At 33.7% G+C, this 21,491-nt stretch overlaps 1 protein-coding gene across 9 annotated transcripts in view; it reads right to left on the reverse strand.

Moving 5' to 3' along the window:
• Nucleotides 1-21,491, reverse strand: part of CYRIA (CYFIP related Rac1 interactor A) — a 57,877-nt gene that overhangs the window by 22,867 nt on the left and 13,519 nt on the right. For all 9 annotated transcript variants that reach the window (XR_007159704.2, XM_066994953.1, XM_066994952.1 and 6 more), the window contains 2 exons: nt 18,264-18,314; nt 16,378-16,446 (listed from right to left, as the gene is read on the reverse strand). The gene's annotated coding sequence lies outside the window, so the exon portion shown is untranslated. The remainder of the gene's footprint in view (nt 1-16,377; nt 16,447-18,263; nt 18,315-21,491) is intronic.

Genomic DNA, 21,491 nt, shown 5'->3' on the forward strand with positions numbered 1-21,491 from the left:
TCGTAAACAGTTATATATGTAAAGTTAGAATACTACAACTAAGGGCTTGACACAGTCTGCATCATGTATTAAACATTATGGCAAGTTCTGGACCATGAGAAACATTTTGATGGTCAGTTCAGTGATATTTATGTATGGGGACGGAGAGAGTAATACCTTGGATAAATACCGAAATAATTCTATTCATCAAATTGGAATTTAAACAACAGTAAAACATTCCTAAGTACAGACAGATATTTATGAGTTTATTTACTTAGCAAAGAAACTAACTCAGAACTGCATCTATATTTGTAAATCCTCTAAGTTGCTGGACTCAGATTACTGAATAGCATTCCAGAGTAAGAAATAAGGTCTTAATCCTCGGTTTGGATTCTTAAGCATAAATTCACACATTATTTCATTAAAATGACTCAATTATTTTTTAAAAAATATTACTATATAATGTATTAGAAAGCTAAAAAGTTTACTTCTTAACTTTTAAGAAAATACGTATTCTTGAAAGAAATACTGAAGTTCAGACTCTACAACTTTTTATCTGTTATTCTTATCTTTTATCAACTCAAAAACATTTACATGTGAAGTTATTGAGAAAAACTTCCAAAAGGAAAAGTGACCAATTCTCAAAAAGGCAAGTTTCTATAGGAGAAAAGTAGGAAGGAGATTTGAAGTTTTTTTTTTTTCCCCCCCCCCCCCCCCCCCCCCCCACTGGTATGCTCCTTAGAAAGATCCATTATTCTAAAACTATGTGAAAGTATAGCTTTCTTGGGTAAGCTTAATCTTTTTTTCCTCAGAAGAGAGGAATTAAACCATGAAAAGCTAGAATAAAGAGGGTCTGCCTGGAGGGATGTAGAAAGATGTAATTTTAGATTTAAAGTCAGATTGAAAACTGTTTTTTGCCTCAAAGATAAACATTCTCAGTACTCTAAACCATGGCTCTTGAGGCTTACATCTGATGCTCATCTATTTTTCAGTTTAAGACTTTTCCCACTTAAGAAATCAGAACACTCACACACAAAAATGATTCTAAGCATGTATACGGGTAAAACTTCAATAGGAGACATAGCTTTTTTCCAAATTTTCCCTCAAGCATTACAGAAGAAAAAGTATCACGAGTTCTAACTGCTTTATGCATATAAAGGATACATTTCTATAGCAGGAAAACCTAGGAAGGTAATGTAAGGCTTGGAGATTTCAAAGCAGTCATAGTCATCCCATAAAATGATATAAATTTAGTCAACAATCCGTTCCGAGTACACAGCTTCATGTAAACCAGGTTTTTGTTACACAATGCTTTGCATAAAGTATTTCTTCAAAATTTTCTCTCCAGAACCGATCTAGTGAGCAGACTGTCAAGCCCTTTACAATTAGCATCATCTTGCATACACAATATTGAAACATGAAGAAACATTCTCCATTATTCATAAAGTCATGTCCATTTACATGCAGAAAAAAGAAATACAGTTTTACTTCCGCAACAAGATCTACACTTTATGAACTGAACCTAAGTTTCTGTTTAGCCTAAAAAGGGGAAAAAACATGCAAACAGGGCAAACAACTTTATACATCGTTAAACCTTGTATCTTGAGTAATTTAACATCTCATCACACCGAAATATTGCATTTTATCAACATCATTTAAGAGGGACAAGATAATACACATATAGTTATTTTCCTTTTCAGAACTCAGAAAGAAACAATTATATTATCAAGAAATACTACCACAATCTAAATTCAGTTTGCATTCTTCACATTCAGCTCATTTTAAGCTGTATCTTACCTCATTGCCTTCAATCTTCAGAGAGAATCCAACCATTTCTTCTACTGCCAAAGTTAGCACTGCATCCAGAGACTGTTATAGTTGATAGCATGCTTCGAACAGCAAAAAAGCTGTTTCCTTTGCCAAAAACTGAAGCAATGAGCCCTTACTTGCATTGAATAGCTTGAGGTCATGTGCTCAATCTTTGGTTTCTAATCCTTCTTACAGAACTATAGCACACCAAGGCTGTGGAGATTTCTAAATATTTTTCCTGAACGTTTACTATATTTCTTAGCTTGCTTTCATTTTATTCCCCTCTCCTTCAATCCTCATTTAGAAAATAGATTCAGCTATTCATGTCACAAGTACTAAACAAGAACTCTCCTGCAAACTTTATACCAATTTTCAGGATCAAACATGCATTTTCTAGAGGTCTTAAAGGCACTGGCTTGATGTCATCAATTTCCAATACACACAAAACCAAAAAAATAAGTGATATTATTCAACACCAACATCTAGAAGGCATGGTTTGAGTGTTTGATAAATATGCATTTTTTTTTTTGTTTTGAAATAATTTCTTAGTGCTTTCCTAAAAGCAAAACTAAAAGAAAGATCTACTTCAAAGTAAATTTTGGTTTTAATTATAAGTCATCATTCAATATTAAGTTTTTAACTCCATATTAGAAGACCAACCTTTACCATAATAGAAGTGTTGATAAGCATATTGCCGTGCCCCAGGCTGAATTATTTTATTCTTTATAGCTTGCTGCTTCCCATGACTTGGATCTTCCAAACTGTCTTTCCCTGGAAACTAATAGTTTTTCAAACCTCAGGAACCAAAAGTCACTTCCAAGGTGATTTCTTAATGAGATTTCAAAGTAACTAATGACATAAATGCTGAATAGGTCAGTATTTATACTACAGTTGTGACAGAAATGCAAATATGCAGCTGATGCACAGTAACGAACCAGAAAGGTTTAATCTTCAGTCTAAAATTCCATTTCATTAAACTGGAAACCATTTTCCTTTACTTACTGTAAAATCAGTTCAATGTTGAAATAAGACTCAATGCATGCATAAAAACATTGCTGTTGCAGCAATCCTAAATGACAGCAGCATCTCCTTAGTGTCCAAATCCATTAAAAATTCAACTTTTATCAGTATGTTTTAAAAATGACATGACAATGATGTTTGCATCTTCATGTTTTCTACTTTCTCCAAACCATCAAAGCTTATCCTAAGAATATACATAAACATACAGAAAATACTAAGGTATTGTTGACAGTTTAATCCGTATTCGATAGTCAACATTTCATTAGCTGCACAGATATAAACAAACCATAAAAAAGCAGCAAACAAGAAGGTACATTTAGTATTTTGTGTTTCATATACCAGTATTCACTGGTATTTAAAAAGTCTTGAGCTTTGAAATAAAAATAACACAGACTGGTTTTCTATTGCATCATCACTTTGTTCCTAAAATTGCATTAATTTAGTTTGGACATTCTCCAGGTTACTATTTATGATGGGTAAAGAAATTCCTTCTCCTACACTAAAGCAATCAATATATTTTTGAATAATGATAAGTAAAACACTCCCCAGAGTTCACTAACTGGGTATTATCAACTGAATTTTGCATGTCAAATGCTAAAAAACATGTTATTTAAACTTTCTTAAAAATATTTGTGTATTTGCTGTTTTATGTCATTATATAATTTTGATGTGTGGAGTTTTGTAATATTTCTAATTGATAACTATAATATTCTATATATTGCTAAGAAGTAATAACTTTATAAAACGTATTTATTCTTCCTTTATAAGAGTAATTTACATCAGTGTAAACTCAAAAACATCACTATCACTACAGCTACGTTGAAGGTAGACATAGAGAGACAAACATTTAAACACTGTATTGGTGAAAAAAGACATGTTCACCAGCTCAACCCTTTGCTGATCATCAGCGTTCCTTTGCCAAATTTTGTTTCCTAAATCTGCCTGCTTACATAAACACAGTCTAAAAGGCTTCTGTCAAAATGAGCTAGATCAGCAAATACCTACTGCTTAAATTCATTTAGATCACCCTAACTAAATGGGGCTGGGAGTGTTCTCACGAGCAGCTCCACTGGGAGTTTCAGGAGAAACAGAGACTCCCAAGTTCAGAAGCAGCAAGGAGTAATTAGGAATTATGACTTCTAATGGTGCATCTACATTGATAGAGACAGGCATCCAAGAGGGAACTGTACTGTACTAAGCCTATTAATACCACTAAAGCAATGGAACTGACCTTACTGCCTGAATACTTGACTCTGATTTCAAAACAAAACAAAACAAAACAGCAGCATCTGAACCCAAAATGATGTCTCAGATCAAAAGCACAATTCCAAACTGTTGTGATATTTACCTATGAAATTTGTTGAGGCACTTCTACGGGAACATAGCAGAAGTGCAAGACTCAGAAAACAGTCTTATTATATTAAGGAATAAAATCAAAATGAAAAAAATGCTGATTGAACATCATCAAAATTTCTTGAAAATGATAACCAAGTTCATTTTCTGAAGAAAACCCTATATCATTAGTTTTCTTTTTGTTTGTTTGGGAGAAGAAGGAGGATATAAAAGATTGCTTTTAGCTGCGTCTGCCTACTCTATTACTAATATTTTTGCTTTTTCTTCTTCTGCTGTGCAACAAACATATTAACACTTACTCTCTTAATGTAAGACTAACTCCAAGCAAACTGGAATTGATGCAGTTCTTGGAATCATCCACAGAGTGATGGCACACAGAGAGACTGGAGTACTTCCAAACAAGCGAAGAAAAACCAGTACCTCACATTCCTTGCCCAGGTGAAGGATAAACAGACAAAAACAAACAAACAAAAAACACAACACAAAACACAACAAAACTCAAACCCCCAAGACAGATGTAGAAAAGTGAAAAGTGGAACAACAGAAGAATGTTGCTCAAGGTGAAAGCAATCAAAGATAAAATAATAATTTCTGCTTTGAACAATTATTTTATTACAGTTCCTAGAAAAACAATGCTTCAAGCCAAGAGCTTTTACTGTCAACGGACAGGTAGATTGTGGGACACAACTGAAAGCTACAAGAAAGGTGAGGCATATCAGCAGGAGTTAATAAATGGTTTGTAATGACAAATACATTTTTAAATAATCATAAAACGTTAAAAGAGTTGGCCAACAATATGAGAACCTGTAGCCCCAAGGAGCAAAGAGCTTGGCTCGTGGTTTCACTAAAATCAAAAGGTAAAGAAAAGGATTACCTCAGATGAACTTAAAACTTATTTAATGGGGAATTTTTCAACATGCCAACCCTCACACCTGAACACACTTTGAAGAGAATACCTATATATTTTCAAAGTGCATGATGTTAAAAAGAGACATCATGAAAGAATGAAGACCAGGCAAGCAAACTATTGGGATTCTGACTTACAGGTCACAATAAAAAAGAATGGAAGCCAATGAAATAATTAGAAGAAAATTATGTTTGAATGAAGGAACCACTGTTGTACTTGACGCTTCCACCTAACTATACAGTAAGTACAGTTTGAATCCAATTCATTGACTACTGGCATCACATCCACAGATGCTCACACACCCAACAGGGGTTAAATTCCTCCCCTCGCCCAAGAAATAGAGCCTCAATCATGTAAGCTAAACAAGATTCTAATGTCTACCCAACTGATACCTGTTAAAGGTATCCTTAACAGAAACTAGCTAAACCTGTTCTGTTTAAGTGTTTTTTCCTTCAAAACAAAACCATTTTTTCCAGGTACAGTTTGACTTAGTGCTTTAGAACTTCCATTTCAAAGGGCATCTGCTTTCAGCATTTGTTGATATTACAAGCAAAAAATCTGCTACTGATCCCATACAGTCTTACATACAGAATCAGAAACAGAATTCAGATGAAAAATCAGAAAGAAAAAAAAAAGTTGCTCCTCTTTCTGCCTTTTAATGACTGCCAATTATTCAACCTTCTGACTATGCCATACATAACATTTCATACTATGCTCATAGAAAATCCAAAGTATGTGTCTGAAACAAAAAGCTGAAACCCAACATATCCTAGTTCTTTGTACAGCAACAGCAAAGATTTTCCTCAAAGTGATTTTTATTTTCAAGTTATTTCTTGAGAAAGTTGATAATGGGAATAAGTCTTTGCATGCTAACTTTGTTCTTTATCTATTTTACTTCTCTTTTTAATACTTAAATACCAAAACAGCACATAAAACCTCAGTCAAGCCAGACATAAATCCTACAGTGACTGGATTTCTTACTGCATATTTGCTACTGATCTGCTCTGAATGTGTCAATACGTAGGGCATAGTGCATTTTGTTTGCTAAATATGTATTTCTAGTTTGAAGGAGGCTGATCTACAAGCTACAGATCTGAATCAGTCTTTATACATATTCCTTTCTAGAATAGGAGTCAGAAATCAAATGATATCTTACAACACTAAGCAGACAATTAATTTCGATCAAAGAAGTATATTGATACTGTCAGAATTAAGATAGCTATAGCTGACATACTGTATATATCAATTGCTCAAGATTTTGGCAATTAAAGATGAAATGTAGACCTTTTAGGGATTAGTTGCTATTAGTTTAAAATACTTCCATTTGTGTAATACTGGTCATACTTAATATCTCCTTACAGAAAATAAGAAAATTTGCTGACTCATTTGCGTTACATTAATGCTGTTGTCGAAAATAGCAACAATTCTACTAGAAAGAAGAAAAATATTTTAAAAAAACACTGTAAATAGGCTGGATGGTAATATATATGTATAAATATATATATATATATATATTTTTTTTTTTAATTCAGAAAAGGGTAAGAGAAAAAATTCCAATATATTCCCAGGTGAGGGTAAAGGAGGAAAGCACAGGTATCATCAAGACAGCATTCTAAGAGATCCCCTAAGCCCAAGAAGGTTTATTGAACTATGGAAGCATCTGAGTAACAGAACTGGGCAAGAAGTTTAGGAGGTTTAATTAACCATTCACCTGTACCAGTTCCTGAAGTTGATTAGCAATAAATGTTGTTTCTCAAACATGGATGAATTTACTAGAAGAAAGGCTATTTTAGACTTTCACTTTTATTGTATTTTTATACTGTATTTGGTATCTGTTGTAAAGATCTGTTTTTCTCCAATACTTTTAATCAGTGACAAAGAAGCAGAAAATATCATTTTAAAATATGCAATAAACTAGAATGGAATAAAAATATTCTGGAAAACAGGATTACAATTCAAAATCATTTTGATAAACTAGAGATAACATCCAAAAGATATTCGGTAAATACTAATGTAATACACTGCAGTGAAGGAGTGGAAAAAAAAAAAAAAAACAACAAAACACCAACAATTAACAAAACACAAAAACAAAAACAAAGTCACAAATGCAGATGGTCTGGAATGCAGAGAGACTGAGGAAAAATTACTTCATCATTATACTGGACAATAAATTAAACATAAAGCTAGAAAGGTGTTAAAACTCCAGATTTTTTCAAAGATTGTGCTTACAGTCAAGGAAAGGGAAGGGGGGCCCATATATTTTCTCCAATGTATTAGTGTAATCTGTAATTAGACAGGAGCTAAAGAAATAGATGAATTCCAGTAACACTTCCTTTTAGCTTCATTAGCCTTGTGTCATTTTTTAATTCTTCCTGATATTATTTTATTAACTTTCACTCTTTCCCATTAGACACTCAATTCATTAGAACTTGCAGAGAAAGCCTGGGACCATGGCATTGCTGCAAAATATCCTGCCTTGAAAATTGTATTCCATTAATAGGCAAGCACATTAGCCCTCTTAATGATGGAAACATAAAGAGATTCATAATTTTGCATCGTGCCTAATACTTTAAGGAGCACATCCCCTCATAAATCTATTTCCAACTAATATGTTTTATGTACAAAGAATACCAAACAAATTTTTGTGCCCCAATATGAGCTACTAAAAGCCACCAAAACTTTTTTGGCTACATTAACAAATCTGCTGTTTGCCTTATGACAAATAAGGGAAGAGCACTGTGGATGGTACTGAATTAAAAAATCATCCTTTTAATTAAAAATTGTATTAGATGGTGCAAATGAAAATTGAAATAACATACTGACCCTGACAGGCTTCTTAGTAATTAATTCAAATCACTACTGGAAGCTGTTCTTAATTTAGCAATGAAATTTGCACAATAACTTTTTATTAAGACAGTAAAATTGATGCACAGTAGTGACTTTATATCCTCCTTCTACTTTCCTATAAAATCTATTTTTACTTAATCGACTAATTTTCATGATGGTTAATCACAAGCCCATTTATGACAGCTTATTCCCCTCACATTAAAAGATGCACAAGCCTATAGTGGCCCATTATACAAAGAAAACAGAGTATTGTTCAATGATGTGAGCAAGTTAAGCATATGCACAAAAGTGAACATTGTACGGTTGTTTTGACAACCCTACAATGCTACTCAGTGGATTTCCTGTGAAGGAGACATTTAAAACTCATAGACCAGCCTATAGACATTTGCTCATTCAACATGGCTTCACATGAGTAGTAGCTGCAACACAAGCTCAGGAAGCCTTTTGCTGGTGATGTGGTGCCATCTGCTGTCTGTATCGGAATCTCAAACCGAGACACATTTTTGAGTGTTTTTAACTTACCCAACATTGCACAGTACGATACTGTGGAAAGCACAAACTAGCACTTTTACACAAAACACATGAAAATTCATGCTCTAAATAAATCTAGTTAACTAATATTTTATCTGAAGTGCTTATTACTTTTATGCTTAAGTAGCACTAGCACTTAGATCTAACCATGAGTTTATATATGCACATATGAAACTGAATTTTTGCAGGGAATACAGCTACACTATCAGTGGGTGAATTTCTTCTCTACCTTTACTTCCTTTTGTAACTAAAGCCAAACTAATCTAGATAGTATTTTAATAGCCAAATTTCAGAACAAGTATCAAAACCATTACATTGTTTTCCCCTTCCTCCCACTGAAACTCAAAATTTAGTTTAAAAGTGACTGCAAACTTGCATATAAAATTACAGAAACCATCATTTTTCCTGAAATGTTCAATGGTGTATTATTAACCAGGCTTAGGAGAGAATGAAATTGGGAGGCTGGTGAGCGTTCTGAGCAGGGTATCCCAACCCAGCATGTAACGTGCTACATTGGTCTTTGGCAGCAGTTGTTTCCTCTGTGTGAACAGAAACACCATTTTTGTTTACAGTTATTCAAGAAGTTTCAATTACCACTTTTTCTTTGGAAGTTAAGAAGCAGACTACAACCTGAAAAAGAAGAAATCTGGTTTTCCCTTCATAGTCTCTGACTAAAAAATAAATACACAGGATGAGATACACTAGTTTAAAAATGCCAATCGAAAATGTATGTAGGTAGGTAGAGTTAGCTTCAACAGTTTTTTACTGCCTTTGTCGAATACTGCTGTTTGAGAGGCAATTCTAGTTTTAGAACTAGAAACTAGAGAATAGACACTATAATTATGTTTACAGCAAAATTTAGTACGGTTTATTTTTACCTAAAAAGGATGTAAGAATTTTCTATTCACACTTAGAGGTGAGATAAATCAAAAGTAAAAGTACCCTTGTAAAGGCATCAGTCATTACCTCTAACAAAAAATTCCAACTATAAATTATTTAAATAGTTCATTTAAAAATATTTTAGGTACAGATACATAACTCATTAAAAATGTTAAATTCAGTATATAAGTCATACATGCACACAGATGTAACACAACATATATACATAGATACTACACACAAAGTTGCAAATCATTATATTTAACCTAGAACTGAGAATTAGTTGCTTGTTAAAGGGGAAGAATATAAATTAAGATTTAAATTGTAACAAAATAATGTGAATCAAGATTAAAATAATCTACTTAACCAAAGCCTTCTATTTGTTGACTCAAAGCTATCTATTCTATGTGTCTAGAGACACAAACCGCTGTACAGCAGTAAAGCACACAGCAGAATATCTCTGTGATTTCAGCTCTAAGAGAGTCATAAAACTCAGGTTAATTTCAGCTCCTTACTTAGATGATGTGAGTTCTTTAGAGGATGGGGTGAGACAGAAGAAAAAAACTCAATTATTCCCAATTTCATTATAAACAAACATAATGATTGGAAGATATAAATTTTCTGGAAAAAAAATAAAAAAAAAGTTTTATTTAGGCAAATCAAAATCAGTGTTTTCTTTCAATCTTCATCAGTACTACAACCAGTCTGTAATAAAGCATTAGAAGATGACAGGAAATTTAATTATGTTTTCTTCTTTCTCCTCAGAGCCAATCAGTATTTTACTTGTAGTTTATTCAACTGACATTAATAAAAGTAGTGCAGCTGAAAACTTCAGAAAAAAAATGAGAGATTTAGTAAAAAATGCTCAAATGAAATGACAGTTGAAGATTTGGGGGGCTGATGGGAAGCAATGGAAATTTACTTAGGGAATAAAGAGTTCAAAGAACACAGTTTAAAGACTGAAAGAGTCCTAAATCAGGCCTAAACCAGTGTGTTTCCACAAGGGAAACAATTTCTTCCATCAAAATAAATAAATAGATTATTTCTGTCAGATACAAAGTATGAATTTCTACGTATTTAAATTTTCTAACAGATACACCAAGTTATTAGCACTGTCATCTTTTCTAAGCAAAGAAAAAATCCTTGGAAAGAATGGAGAGAATATACTTCAAGTAGTAACTGTAAGGTAGTGACTGAATAGACCTTTTGCATCTATCTCACCTTTCTGTTATTCCAAAGCAGAATTATTTGAAGTCTACAAAAGATTCCAGTTAAAACAGGATCTAACCCAGTGCTATACTCTCTCCTTTTGCATATACTCTCTTCAGTGCCATCCAAGAAAAGGCACTGACCACTTTCAATTAGGTCCTCTTCAATTCAGTTCTTGAAGAATTGGCTTGTTCGAGGTCATGGCTTGCCCAGCCACACAATCTTTCAACCATAAATGCCCAAAAGAACTCATTACCTGAAACACCATTATCTTTAGCTTACTAACAATTATATTTCACTAGCCTAAGGAATCAATGCAATAAGACTGAGAATGTTTAATCTTTCAAATCAAGTGAAATATACAAATGAGAAGATCCTTACTTTCTTCTAAGAAGTTTAACATTCTGTATTAAATGACTCCAGCTTTTTAACACATTTCATCCAGAACCTGCACTGACTATCATGAACTTCATAAAATACTGATAACAGAAGGTTCTTTGAAAACATGCTACTATCACCATATTCTAGCCAGGAAGAAAACTACAATATAGAAAAGGATAACTTTATGCTACTTGATTTGTTTTTGCAAAAGACTGTAGTTAAGGCTATTATCCACTAAGTGGCATTATCAACTCAAACATGTAAATTTGACAAAAAATAATCATAGTACAGTTCGTTTTTCCTCCTAGAAACAAATTCATGGAAAACATTTTCTTTGGATGTTTCATTTTATTTAAGTTTGTCAGATCTTTTGACAGAGTTCCAAACAGGCAAATATATTAGAAAACCAACATTACCAGCTTATTCTTCATGCAAATATCAAGCAGAATAGAAACAAGAACATTTGCAAATATCTAGCAGAATAGTCAGGTCAGAAATAAAACTATCATGATAGACATATTAAACAAACCAAAAATATTACAGTAATATGAGCTCAAATTAGATAAAGGTATTATAAGATATTTAAAAAGTAGCTGGCATTTCAGAACTGTTGTGCATCAACAGTTCTAGTACTTCCTACTGTAAAATATAAAGGCACCAGAAGTCACACCAGATGTTTATTTTACTTTAGATGAAATACTTTTTTAAAAAAAATAAATCTAATACATCAGGTAAACTAATTGATTGTTGCTAATTGATGCTAAAAGGTATTTAAAAAATACCATCCATTTGAAAGTAAGAAAAGTATTTATAACATTTCAGTAATTAGTTAAGGGTCAGTTTTCAAAATGTTACTTAATAATAAAAGAAAGAAAATATGGGTTTCTGAGAAAAGTTTACTGGAGCAAAAGCATTTAGAAACAATATAAATAGAAGAAAAATGTATTAGATCGAAACTCTCATTTTAAAATAGGTTTATTCTATTCCTATTGTTAGTCCCTCATCTTTTATCACTGTCACTTTATACGTAGAACTGCTGAAAATAAAAAGGAAAAAACTAGTGTCACTGTATAAGTCTAGGAAAATGAAATAAGCAATTACTTCTGTCTCTCTTTACCACTTCAAAGCATGTATTTTAAGCTTGTGAAATGTCCTATACATGTACTCATGTGAACATACAATGCTAGAAGAATCAAGACATTCTTTTTGTTTTCCTTTTACTTTTTTTTTTTAATTAAAAAAGGGGATTTTTTTTTTCCTCACTGGTCACAGAGGAATTGCATTAGGACATAGTCCTTTTTCCCTACATCCGCCTACGACAAACATTTGCTGCAAGTCAGCGACTCCAAAACCAAATTGTTTACAATTAACTCAAAAAGCCATTTAAAAAAATGTTTCTTTGTTCCAGTTGGAAAGAGAGACAGCCAGATGTGTGGCTTGTTGATCTTGCTCTTTTCTGACCTCTGAGTGTAGGAAGAACTGTAGCTGAGGAAGGAAGTCAGCAAGTTGTGTTAATGAAGGTGAACATTGCAAAAAGAAAAAGATGTTTGCATTTTTTTTTTATATAAGAAAAATACCTTTGAAGCAGTTTTTATTTAAAGAAAAAAGGTATTAAAAGCCTTTCTTTTTGCTAGTGGTGAAATATTAGAACCTTTGTTTCTAGAAAAGTCACTAAAGAGTACAGGTTTTGTTACATTTAAAAAATTCAATCCTTAATTTCAGGAATTTCATAAAGTTTCATCACTGTAAATTAGCAAACACCTCATCATTAACACCTGCTGAGAGACTGTCCTCCTTTGAGAATGCAAAATTCAGTAAAGACATTTAAATTTTGGACTCTGAGTCATACTCTATTATTACTGACAATAATCAGACCTAAAGCTGAGTTCCAGATTGAGAGTGCACCCACCTCTTTGTAAAACACATCTGGCAAAACCCCCAAGACAATGAACGATGTTTTCTACATTACCTTTCTTCACGCTTCTCCCTGAAGCACATGTGTGCTTTATAAATATTCAACAATGAATTAAAGTAATCTGAGTTGAAAACTATTCATTACATGGTACTATTGATGCAGTACACACCAAGATATTCCACTAGCGTAATAAAGAACAATCTCTCAAAGACTTCACACTAACAGACACGAAACATTATCACCTTATTTCTGAACTTTGAATTATTTTGTGGAAAATGTCTAAAATGTATTCTAAAGTTCTGTGACTACTGGCCCTCCTTTTATCATGGTACCTGTCAAGGCAGTGAAAGTTACCATACTTGAGGTGCTAAGAATGCATTTGCATGTGAAGCAAAAATTTACACCAGATACTCAGTTTTAGATATTATTTTTGGCACCTAAGCATCAATCCAGACTCATCAGTCAGTGAATGAAGATTCCAAAATGTACTATACGCACCTAACTTGATTGTCTGAATTAAGCAAAATTTATGAAGGTACTCTCCCTGCATTGCTCTCTTCACACTAGTGACAACTCACACTAGTTTTGGTAGAAAATGATAATGCCTAAGTTTTGTCAACTAGTTACTATTTCAAGAATATACTTACCATCCAAAGACCTGAACAATATCATCATAGTTCATCTTTCAACATATGCTTATTATGTTACTATTTAATTAAGAATTTATTATGTATTCTTTGAAAACAGGAAATTGAAAACTAGTTTACTCTCTTCCCACCCGACGTGGAAAATGTTATTAGATCACCAAACACATGAATATATACACACAAAAACATTTCTGAGAACAGTTATACAAATGTTTAATCTGATTCCAGAGAATTAGAACAGTATTTCAAGTCATACATTCTGAAACTTTTCTAAGGGATATGGATCATTTTAAAAACAGCCTAAGAGACTCAATCTTCCTCTTTGCGCTAAGAGAAGTGGAAAATCTTATCATGCAAGAGTTCCAGCACAGCTCAGACAGCTCAAAGCTATGACCACAAAGACACAAAGAATTTCTTCTGCTGCATTAATATTTAGAAATTCTTTTTGGCTTGCTGTTGTTATATGGTTTTAAAAAACTTATTTTAGGGAAAAGTGTTTAGATGTTTCTATAGTCCATGTTTTGTCATTGTCTTTTGCCACAGTCAATCTTTAAGGTCATTAATGGCATGTTTTGAAAAAAAAAAAAATCTTAATATCTGTAAAAGGTTTCTAATAGCAAAAAAATAGGACTTCAAAAATTTATCAGCTAATAGAGATATTACCGATTTTTTTTCTACCAGTTGTAGTTCCTAGCAAAGGAATTAATAAAAACAATGAACTACATTGTAGTAATGATTAACCTTCTATGGACTAGATTTAAAGAAAAAAAAATCCTTAATTCAGTAAATCTCCATTTCTTTATTTTACATTCCTTGGTTCTTATAATTCCCTGTTTATTCTAACATGTTGGAGTCTTCATCAGCATTCCTATCATTTTTCCCTTTATTCTTTCTTTTCAGTTTTCCTGTCTCTTAAGATCTCCTTGCCCTGTGCTTCAGCTCATCTCAGACTCCCTCCACTAGGACAGATGAGACCATGAAGAGCAGTCATTTTTGAGATCCTCTCATCTCCAACTCAGGAAGATCTTCTTCGACTAAAAAAATTGAATGGGCCCTAAGTTTGAATTTAAATTCTATCTTTATAAAATGTAATAGGTATATCATATACATATGTATATATATATACATATTATATACATAATTCTTATTTTAAATTCCACTTGCGTTTAATAGAATAGAAGGATGGAAGGCCCTTCAAAGGAAAAAAAAGCGTAAAAACAAAATACACACAGACACTTCACTGATTTAGTCTGTAGTCCTCTCAAGCGTCACTTCATTAGCTTACAAGGTAGAAAAGAATAATTACTTACACTGCAGAAGTTATCAAAGTTAGGATTATAGCCTTCAATCTTAACTAACTTTCCTTCTACCCCTTACATCCATTTCTTCCCTTGGACCTGGGTTTGTTCAACCATCTAGTGAAACAAAACAAGAATACTTGCTGGTTTTCAACTACACCGGTTCCACTTTCAGCAGAAACCTTTGTGGTCTTAAATTAATGAATCTTTAAACTTTCTGAAGTCCTCTGCAAGTGGCTTTGTTGCTTTTGAACAAACATCCACATGATTAGTAAATACTTTTACTTTGATAGACTGCCATTGAGATTCCTGGGGTCACTTGGGAACTGCAAACCTGCTTTGATAAATTGCCAGTCAGACTGCTGCCATGTTGGGCTTGTTTTTTTTACGCACAACAAATTGAAGTCTTTGTGGTCATCTGCCTGCAGCAACCCTTGCAGGATGACTCTCACAGCAGCTGAACTAAATGATAGAATTCACTAAAGCAGGGCCAGCTTCAAGATTCCTCTCCATACTTCATGATTTCCTTCTCTCCTAGAAACCACTGGATGAAAGCTAGCATGTTACAGGGCCTTAATTCCCTTAACGAATTAAGATATTAGTCTCTTTAAGATTTTAAGTGTTACATGCTGCAACAGCACAGCTCAAATGTCATGTCTGCTTCGCATTTCCCAACAGCCTAGAAAGGGCTGGCAACCAGCAGCGTGTTTGGGTCAGAACCAACAGAACCATTTCCTGCAACTTGTAGCCTTCAGGCTCAGGAATCATAGCATATGGCCAAGTTAGTGTCAGCTAAGTGTTACACAGAGTTTTCCATTCTCATCTTTATAATCTATGTGGTAAATACTAGCAGCCAAATTGGCATGACCTTGAGTATTTCACTGTGAGGAAGAAGGCAATCTCCAGGGACAACTGTTGTAATTACATATACCTATTAAAACCTTCCAGCTCTACTCTACCACCCTCTACTTCCTCCCCGGATACTGAAGTCTCCAAAGTCTCCAGCTGTTCACAAATCCTTCATCTTATTTCTCATGCATCAAATTTGTTCTTGGAGCAGAGTAAGCAAGAAGTTTAAAGACACACTATAGCTGATACAACAATTTGTTGCCACAAGTACTGGCACTGATTTCCTTGTGTGTGTCAACACCAGCACTTGTTGGATTCCACAGCAGGCTGATCCAGAGGTCTAACCTGTCAGAAAACCCTCCAATACGTCTTTAAAATCCTACAGAGTTTCAGCAGCAAATTCCCCAAACCAGCACAAAGATGGATACAGGTGCTGATGCAACAGAAGGGGCAGACAGAACTGAACCACCACTTTTTACAGCAAAAAGTTAACCAAACAACTACTTACTCGATCACAAAATTAAATCCTACACACAGTTAGAACATGTAGAGTTGCTAATGCAGTTTCTCTCAGGAAAATAAAATTTTAGGACAACTGACCTCTTATTCAATCTCAAATAAAAGTGGACTCATTCAACAAAGATAAACACTCTATATACACAGTAAAGTCTAGCATATTGCATTCTTTAGCTTTCTCATAATCAGTGCAAAATTAAGGAGATACTTAAACACAAACACTTACTTATGTCTTACCTAGAAATAGAGTGGTTCCAATTCACATTCAAAAATCCAAAGTGTTGATGCTAAACATTCAACGTCCGTCTGTCACGAAAAACATTTAAGATTACACATGAGATCATTGCGCTTTTCCTCTTTCAGTTTTCAGTTAAAACTTTTTTGCTTGGAAGCAAATATACCAGATTGTATAAACTGAAAACTGAAAATGAGTCTTTTAAAAGTGAAGTTTGGAGCATCCAAGAAATTTTAAAGTAATTGAATTCAAAAAAATCCCACTGGATTAAAATGGTCAGATATTTAAACTGATTTTTCATCCCATATAATTCCACAGGACAAATTATATTTAATTTTGATTTTTATATTGAGCATTGCCAAGATTGTACAGCCATAGCAAAATAATATTCATTGGTACCGGTATGTATTGCATTAAGAATGAAAAGAAATAACATTGAAATAATGAAAGTGTAAACACATTTCCAAAACATTATAATAGCTACTTATTATAATGGTTATATTTATTTAAAACAGTATTTACATTGAAAGTAGTCTGGTGAAATAGATTCTAAGTTCACAAATGAAGTTTCCTGTCTTTGAAACTTCCAAAATAAAGAATGAAACCGAAATGCTTAACAGTGATCATTTCATTCTTGAAGTGTGTTGGGGAAGCTAAGAGAAACACAAGTAGACCAACCAGGTCCTTTATAAGGATCCAGAGGTAGACTTGTTCTTAAGATCTGGATATCACTTCTACAACTCTCTAAATGAAAGAGCTTATAATGATGCATGTTTGCTCCAATAACAAGTTTAAATCAACTTAAGAGAAATAAATCTGCTAAAGAAAAGATTGGAAGTGAGTTTGTTCTTCAACCATATCCTCAGAACTGCTAATTTGGCTCCACAAACACTCTTCTTCACAAATATTCTGTTTCACTATTCTCATGACTATGGAGAAACAGAGGTTAAGTCATCAGGTTCATAAATCAGTTGATATAAGTTTGGGCTCTGAAAATCCCATGGTTTCTGCTGCTGTACTTATAAAGATATGTCTAGGAACTGGGCCTAATCTAACTATGAATTTTTATTCATTTAATTTCAAAAAGTAAGCATGTTTAATCACTTCCTGAAGAGAAATTCTCTTTTAAAAATCAGAGAGTGATATGGTGCAGATATTTTTTTCTAAAAATAAGTCCCTCGCTACAAATTATAACAATTCTTATAAAAGCAGATTGAATTAAATTAGAATGAAACACTAATTTCTCAAGTAGAGCACCAACATAGGGAACTAATTAGGAATAACTCCTTTGAGTAAACAAACCTTTATACCAATTAGTAGCTGGTCAAGTCAGGGAACTCCCTTTCTCTAGGGAAAAATGTCTATTTTCAGCATTGCTTTATTTTGCTGCTGGCTACAAATTCTCTCTAGTTCTGTAGCAATGGAGGGTGTTTAGAATTTAATTTTGGGACAGTTTGCTAGGAATGCGGTCAAGATTAAAAAAAAAAAAAGTAACATTGGAAGACCTAAATAATCGTGGTATTAGGACTTCAAAAGGGATGAGAACAAATCCTATTTTCCATCTAGGCCAATTTTGCCCCAAAGTCTAAACAAAAAAAACACGTTACAGTAACAGTGAGATGACTCAAACAGTAGCATAAGTGAAAGAAAGTACAAGGGAAGGAGAATTTACAGCTTTTGTTCTACAAGAAAAGAAAACAAATAAAAACCCTAGGGCGAGAATATTATGCCCACACAGCATTTTGAAAGCATCAGTTAGGTGCAACAGTAAAACTGTATCACAGGACATCATTCAAGGGAGGCTGAGTATTCATTTATTATTTATGACATCTGAATCTGCTAGACAGCTGTCCTGTGCAAGATGGAAAGTACATGGGTTGATTCTTACCTTGCTGAAGACGATTCAGAGTGTTCCTGTTAATTAGAGAGAGACTGCAATCTGTGAATTTTAAAATTGGTTTGAAAAATTGTTATTAATGCAAGTTTTGATTATTAAGTAAAAATCAGAAAAGTTACCAAAATGCCTTCAAAACATTATAGTAATTTCCCATTTTTAAAAAGCAGTGAGTACTGCTGCAAGGTATCTTCTCTTGTGCATTATGCCCAAAGTAAAAGGTCAATTATCTCATAGTACAGTGCACCAGGATAGTGAACTACTGTTCCCATGGTTAGAATAGCAAGGGAAAGTTCAGACCCAGCTTAGGAAGCTCCTGTAGAGTTAAATTTGACTAGACTCTCAGCAGCTTTAACTGTCTCTATGGAGAGTTACAAAGAATTGAAGAAAAGGAATTGATAAGACCTTTCAACTGTTTTAACTCCACTACTCGTGGGAAAGAAGCCAAGAAGGAGGCATCAGAGAACAGGCAAAAGAGGGACGGAGAAAGGACTGGAAACACCCCACAGAACCCAGAAATCTATTGATTTCTTACAGAGTAGTGAAATAGCAACAGACAATTTTTGACCCTCCAGCCCTGGAAAACAAAGGACTGACCACCATACTTTTCTACAACATTTACTGATAAAAGATGCATCAAACCATCACCTCTTCCCTCTTGACCCATCACAAATGACAAATCTGAAGGATTCAGTAACCTCAGCACTAATTAAATGAGTATCAGTGGGAAAGTTTCAAAGAGGGTATCCCACTTACAGCACCATGTTAACTCCCATGCTACTAAGCATCTAGGTATTTTCCTAAATTCATGTAATTAAGGGTTAATAGCTGGTTAATAACTGGAAAGAGTGGTCAAGCGACAATGCACTCAGATTCATATTAAACAGAAACAAAGCACATTTACTACAATGAATGAGAGAAAATGAAGTTGGTAGAACAGAACAGAATGGATGGAAATTAAAAAAAAAAATATATATATGTATATATGTATATATATATATATATATATATCAGTGCAGCTAAAGAAAAAGGCCTGTGAAACTTGATGCTTTTCAACAAGAAAAAAAAAAGGAGTTAAGCAAGTCCAGCACAGACTACTCTGACACATATTAACTGTTTTTGGAGGGTGCTCACAACTGAAAAAAAAAAAAAAAAAAGACCCTAAATCAGTTTGAGAAAGGGGAGGAAAGCATTTTAGTATTTTAGATACCTTTAACTTTAAATAAATACATGAATTAATCCATTAAAAAACTCATGGCAAAGTGGGCATCTGCAGAACTGTATTTATTTGATCCATAATCAGGAAAAGTTAATCAATTTGAAAAGATCAGAAATTTTCAGTCATTGAAGCCAGAGGCAATACAGTTTAACTGAATTCATAATCTAATATCACAAGAAAGAAAATAGAACTAAAAATACCTTAGTAAGGGCACTAGAAAAGTTACTAAGTTTCCACCTTTTTGAAAGTTTTAAATGAAAATAGGGCGACAAAATTCAAACTGTAGAATCAGTCTTACATGTTTAATTATGGCAAAGAATTGCTGGAAACCTTTAAACAGATTGCAAGAAAAAAATCCAGTCAATAACTCTATGGAATAAAGAACTGCTATAAAAAAAGAAACAGTTTGAATGTCATGATGCAAGCACAAAAGATAAAATATACTTGACAGAAACTTTAGAATTTCTATCTTGTAAAACAAGACATTTGAATTGTTTTAAAAAAATCTCTATGTTCATATCACGTGAGCCTTCTATATAGTATTAGTGACGCTAAATGAAAAACTTGAAATCTAATGTAGACCTACAGAAAGGTAAATGAGTATTTTCTTGAATTATATTGATGGTTTCCATATGTTCATGCTTGACCGATTTGTTTTGTTATGTAACTTGTATCATTTGGACAAAAATGAAGAGTGTGGGCAAGAGTAAACTCTCCTTTAACAGGTGTAAAGTATACTCACAAAAAGCTTATAGACTGTCTGGAAGTAGGCTAGCACAGTTACTTAGGGAGTCCTACATGTTTTTATATAGAAAAAAACCCTAAGTTTTGGCAACAAAACCCAGCAGAATGAACTATAAAGAAGTAGCTCCAGCACAGTAGAATCACGAAACTACACAAACGTTGCTACTTCCACAGAATACTTGTTTCTGTATAAACCTAACACAACCTAGCTACCAGTTGACACTGGATTTGGTTTTTAAAAAACTGTACATCGCCTTGTGGAAGTCTTTTTAACCTTTTAAAAAACTTATTCTGGATATCCAAACGTCTTTCAAACTTAAACAAATATATATATATATATACACATATATATAAATTATATATATAATATATATAAGAATATATAAAAATATAAACATATATATATATATAATACTATATAAAAATTCAAATGGCATGTAAAAATAATGCCAGCCCAGTTTAGTAAAGCTGATATGACCAAGGGGGATGGAACAGGCATTTAAAAGAGACAACGACCAGATGCCAGGAGGCTCTTGTTCAGCTAGCAATAAATGCCTGGATGGCCTGGGAGGCAAGTTTACTGAGGTAAAACATGTGGCCTGAGTGAGATGCCATTGAGCGGGAAAGCAAGTGCCATGGAACAGAGAAGATAAACTACTCACTGAAAGAGCTTCCAGTTTTCAGATCTTAGCCTTTAATACAATATTCCTTTAAAAGTTCAGATAAGCAAAGATTGGTATCAGTCTTCCACAGGAGAGCCAGAGGGATCAAGTGGGTCGACACTTTAAAATGTTTATAAAATAACTAAATACCAGTATACTCCCTACAACACTGACCCAGACAGGGAGTGAACAAACACATTTATGAGCAACTGAGAATTCTTGTGTCAGGGAGAAAGGAAAGGCACCTTTCAGCAAGGAAAACACCAGTGCGATGAAAACAGACAGAAGCAAATACACACGCTGCTGCTTACTGTGGAAACCTCAGCAAAAAATTCAACCCCTAATGTGGCTTTAAAGGAAGGATGTCAACAAGGAGGAAAACCATCACAGATTAGTGTAAAAGAGACAATTCTGTTAGTGCTTCGGTAACACCTAGTAATTCCACTTATCCCTCGTTAAAACGCATTTAGAAAATGAAGCACAGGAGTCAGTTCTGTACCCTCAGAGCAGTCAGCTGGGGGGCCTGCTGGCAGTAAAGCTTATTATACACCCAGGGATTTGGGCCATCACAGCCCACCACCAACTCAAACCTAAGGC

The sequence above is a fragment of the Anser cygnoides genome, chromosome 3, assembly GCF_040182565.1.
Source record: "Anser cygnoides isolate HZ-2024a breed goose chromosome 3, Taihu_goose_T2T_genome, whole genome shotgun sequence".
Lineage (NCBI taxonomy): Eukaryota > Metazoa > Chordata > Aves > Anseriformes > Anatidae > Anser > Anser cygnoides.